This window comes from Tamandua tetradactyla, chromosome 2 (assembly GCF_023851605.1).
Source record: "Tamandua tetradactyla isolate mTamTet1 chromosome 2, mTamTet1.pri, whole genome shotgun sequence".
NCBI lineage: Eukaryota > Metazoa > Chordata > Mammalia > Pilosa > Myrmecophagidae > Tamandua > Tamandua tetradactyla.
The window spans coordinates 25725991-25731262 of record NC_135328.1 but is presented as its reverse complement, the minus strand read 5'-3'; the positions used below and the strand labels follow the sequence as shown (position 1 = coordinate 25731262).

The window sequence follows — 5272 nt, the reverse complement described above, 5'->3', positions numbered from 1 at the left end:
GGGGGCCCAGCAGTGATCAAAATAAATAAAGTTCCTATCCTCATGGAACTTGGTAATGGACATAAATAAGTGCATAATTACAACTATGATTAATGCTTCTAAGGAAATGTGCAGAATGCTAGGAAAACCAAATAACACCGGGTTCAGTCCTGACCTCTGAGGCAGAAAAGATTCTTGTTAGGAAATGATATTTGAGTATAGATTAATGTAGGTGTTAACTAAACAAAGAGGGGGTGACAGGGGAAAGAGAAAACTTTCCAGGCAGAAGAAACAGTATGTGCAAAGGCCTGGAGGCAGGAGGAAACATGGTACCATCAATGAACTAGAAAAGAACAGTATGATTAGAGACCAATGTGGTGAGGGGTGGAGGTGGATGGGTGGGTATAATACAGTGAGATGAGTCTGCAGAAGGCAGAGCCCAACCCACATAAAACATGTTTAGGCCAGGAAAGGACTGCTTCCTGCTCCGTGGTTCTGGGAGGTTGTATGTCCTGGAATAGTTCTTGTGATTCTGCAGCCTAGAAGAGTTGGACTAAGCAGCTACATGGAGTTCTCAGGAAAACGAGCCTGAGTGTAGCTTCGCGTCTAGTCTACTGATAAGACATGGAGAACAGTCAGTTGTTTTGGTGTGTGGTTGCACACAGGAAAGGAAGTGGCAGTGAGAACTTGGTAAGGCCATGGAGACCTGTGGTTAGGATAAAAAGATACAGTTGGTTTCAGATGAACTAGTACTTTCCTTGCCTGAAGTAATTGTTTATATCCATGCATTCATTTGGTGATATTTACTGAGCCTGTTAAGGAGCCAGCCATTTGGTAGTGCATTGAGGAATCGGCCATAATAGATGCATTTCTGCCACCACGGATATTACTGTTTATATGACAGAGTATATGTATGTACCATATTTTCAGAGGGTCATGGAAATTAGAGTCTAGGCCTGATAAAGTGATAAGAAATCTGGATATCAGAGCCCATGAAGATAGTTGAGGATTAAAGGTCAACATGTTGATTGCCTTTCTCATCTTCACAGAATAGAGAGCAGGAATGCCTGTTTTATTTTAGGAGGTGGGACTTGAAGAGGGATGAGAGTCACAAAGAGGTCAGTTCCAGTGCAAAATAAGGAGGAAGAATTTTCATGGGTAGAATGCAATAAAGTCCTCATTCATGGGAATTGCTTACATTTTGATTTGATGGCCACCCATTGTGAATACTGTAGTAGGAACTGGTCATAGGGAATGACGATGGTTTGGAATTTACAGTCTGGTGAGAGACACAAGCATACACACACAATGCAAAGAAGTAAATGTGAGTGAGGTGGGGAAATGAGGGATGGATAGCTGAGAAAACTGGAAGGCTCAGACTTTCTCGTTGTACTCTTGACCATTGGTATCATGAACTGCATTATTTAACATGCCATCTCAGTTATCTGGTATGTAATAGGATGTCCTCTTAGGTCTGGGAACAGGAAGGAAATTTGGCTGGAGAGTCTACTGCTTTATTGGCTTTATAGCTTAGTATTCAGTGGGATAGAAATCTCTTGGATCTGGAAACTTTCAAATAAAATTCTTTAGTTTTAAACCTCAAAATCTATTAGTTTAATATTTAAGCAATGGATTCTGTTCCTTCATACATGTCTGATGATAAAGTTCTTTGGAGATTTCTGTTATCCCTGAAACTGCTCTTCTTTTTTTTTTTTTTTTTTTTTTTTAAAGGAAAGACAGAGAGAAGGAAGGAAGGAAGGAAGGAAGAAAGGGAAACATCTTTAAACATTTTCTTGTTTTATTGTATTCTGTTTCTCCGTTTTTGTTACATGGGCTGGGGCCGGGAATCGAACCGAGGTCCTCCGGCATAGCAGGCAAGCACTTTGCCCGCTGAGCCACCGCGGCCCGCCCTGAAACTGCTCTTCTTAATCCAAGGTGAGGCCTTGTAAATAAAAAGTGTTTTGAAGTCACTTTGGGACAACAATTTTTTTCATTTTTAGTAATGAAGATGCAGCAAAGATAAAATCACAATTGTTAAAAGGATTTACTCTTTATGTGCTAATTTTAGATCCTTGGATAACTCCATGAGAATAGCTATTATTACAGTTATCTCCATTTTAGAGATGAGAAACCCGATGCTCACAGAGGCAAGCGTTTTCTTTAATAATCCACAGAAACGATTTGCGACAGTCAGGATATGCTGGATTACATCATAGCAACAAGCACCACCAAAATCTTAAGGACATCAAGTATAAAAGTTTAATTCTCTCTCATGTTACTCATATGTGGAATTGAGGGTCCCTGGGGGCACTTCTTTGCATTATCGTGGTCCTTACTCAGGACCCAGGCTGTCGAGGCAGATGTAATTGCAGTATTAACTGTTGCCTTGCCACAGGGGAAGGAGACTGCTCCATCTCTTAAATCTGCCATTAAGAAATTACTCATGATGATGGAATGCACACAACACAAGAAGCAGGTCCAGGAAGTTGGTGAACCATCTAAAGAAGAAAAGGCTGTAGCCAAGTACCTTGAGTCTACTCTCTAACGAAGTTCACCAATATGATATGTCGTCATGTTGATTATTCTATGGCTTCAAAAGCAGTGGATTGCCTTTTGAATTCGAAGTGGACAAGGGTCAAGAGGAGAAGAAGCTTTATTTACAACCAGGGAGTCTGTGGTTGATTAATGCAACAGGCTTTTAAAGAAGCAATTCTTTTACCAAGCACTAAAAGTAATGAAAATGAAATGTGGTAAAGACATAAAGAAAGAAAAAGAGAAAGGAAAAGCTGAAAGGGAAAATGAAGAAGATAAAAAGTGCAAGAAAGAAAATATAAAGGGTGAAAAGATAAAGAAGGAAAAAGAGAAAAAAAAAAGGTGAAAAGGAAGACTCAAAAAAGGATGAAACTCCAGGAACTCCCCAAAAGGAAGGAAACCAAGAAAAAATTTAAACTTAAACCCCATGATGATCAAGTTTTTCTGGATGGAAATGAGATATTTGTATGCATCCATCATCCAGTTCACTTTAAGTCATTTGTCATGGGATTCAGTCTTATAATTGCAGTGATAGTGGCTGTCCTTTTCCCACTGTGGCCATTTAGCCAGCAGCAATGAGAGTAGGTGTTTACTACCACAGATTTGGTGCAGGCTGTTTTGTAGCCAGCATTCTCCTTTCTGCTGCTCATTGCATTCTATTTCTCACCACTTGGCTTGTGACTGGAGGAAACGATCACTTTTGGTTCCTGCCAAATCTGACCGCTGATGTGGGCTTCATGAACTGTACACACATGCATACAAAGGACCAAAAGCAGACTTAAAGAAAGATGAGAAAGCTGAAGCTAAAAAGCAGCAGAGGTGTGACAGAGAGGAAAAATCAGACAGTGAGGAAAAAGAAGATGAGGAGGGAAAAGTAGGATGAGGCTATAATGGAACAGAAGGACCCGGTGGAGAACGACGTTCAGACACAGGCAATGACAAGAAGGAAGATGGCCAATCCCAATACAGGAGTGGAAATGGGAATGATTTTGAAATGATCATAAAAGAGAAACTAGAGCAGCAAACAGATGGGGATAGTGAGGAAGAGGAAAAAGAGGAAGAAAATGATGGAGAAGAACTGAACCCTCACATGAAAAATCATGGACTGACTGTAATTCTGCTACTGAGTAAGTGCAAGTCGTTGGATTTTCTATGTTGGACAATCATCAAAATGTATACAGGGCATTTGTAGCATTCTTTAAATCCATTTGCGGAAATGTATTTTGACACCAAATTAGTGGTGTTAAGCCATTAACACTTAAGTTTTATCTATTGATAATAATTTCAAGCAAATAGATTTCATTCCTTTTGATATTTATCAAAGATGTACTTTCCATAGTGACATTTAGATTAATGGCATTTTTGATAGTTCTATGGCTTTTCCTGTTAGGCTAATCTGAATAACATTAAAAGGGATGAAAAGAGAAAAACCAACATTTCAGATTCTGCAGTTATGTAGCCATTTCATAGTTTCCTTAAGATGAAATGCTTAAACTTGTTGTTCTTTTGATAGTTAAGCTTTTCTTTTTAATTTTATAAAATTATACCAGGACATTTCTTTTTGAAGATTCTGAGTTAATGGGGTTAAAAAACATTTTGCGAAAACATGTCAACTAGTATTAATGCAACAATGCTTTTAGTTTAGCTACAAATTCTCTTTTTTTCAACTTAGGAAATCCAAATTGGTTTGTACATCTGATTCAGTAGAAAGATGACATCCATCTCCAACGAGAAAGCAAGTGGCTTTGGTTGGAATGTGATGCCTCTTTTCATTCCTCTCCATTTCCTTCTCATAGTATGAAATGTATTCTGAACATAAGTTACAAATAAAACATTTTATTTTAATAAAGAGAAGCTACATGATTTGTGCTTTTATTTCATCAGCCACACTAAAGCTACAGATAACTTTTAGCAGGTGGAAAAGTTCAGTCCTAGCACATGACTAGAAAGAGAACTGGACTATTTGCAAATCATCTAGTGACACTCATAGCACTAGAACAGGATTCCAACTCATTTCCTTGTCCCAGCAAATCCATGCTCTTTCCACGAAGCTCATTGCCTTCTCATGGTAAGAGTCGAATCAGGTCTGAGGTTGACATAAGTAGTCCAATTAGCTGGGAAAAACCTTCATCATTTCCTTGCCTCTCAGCTTTGCTTCTAGGTTTCCTTTTTTCCATGAAGACAGGGTTTTGAACATTAACAAAGTGAGTTCCCCCTTCCCATGTGGTCTAGTGGGGAAACATTGGACTGAGCTTCTTTGAGAAGGTTTAATTGTCATAAACCTTGTCATGTTTTTTCAGGCAAATTGTCCAAAGATTTGCTTGAAACACAAGTCCAAAGAAATGCCTGCTATTCCCTTCACACATGGCTTTTGCTCATTCCATCTGCTGTCAAAAAATCCTTTCAGTTCTACTATGAGTTTACTTACAAAATCCTACCTGAAATTATATATATATATATATATATATATATATATATATATATATATATATATATGCACACATAAAGACAAAGAGAAGAAAGAGAGTGAAGAAGATGATCCCAGAATTTATTCCTTACTATTCCCAAATGCCATCTTTGATCTTGTGTGTGCCTTGTCTTCAAAAATCTTCGGTCTGGGCTGTATTGTTTCGACATTTCATGAACAACCTTAAGTAGCATGAATAAGATGATTATGGAGTCCATCATTTCTCCAACCAATTAATTTCAAAGTTCTTAGCAGCAGTGAGAGAATCAATAACAGCTAAGAGAATGAATAGGA

The 5272-nt window shown here is 38.3% G+C and overlaps 1 pseudogene; it reads left to right on the top strand.

Moving 5' to 3' along the window:
* Positions 1-2425: 2425 nt before the first annotated feature.
* Positions 2426-3703, top strand: LOC143655837 (translocation protein SEC62 pseudogene; annotated as a pseudogene).
* The last annotated feature ends 1569 nt before the right edge of the window (positions 3704-5272 follow it).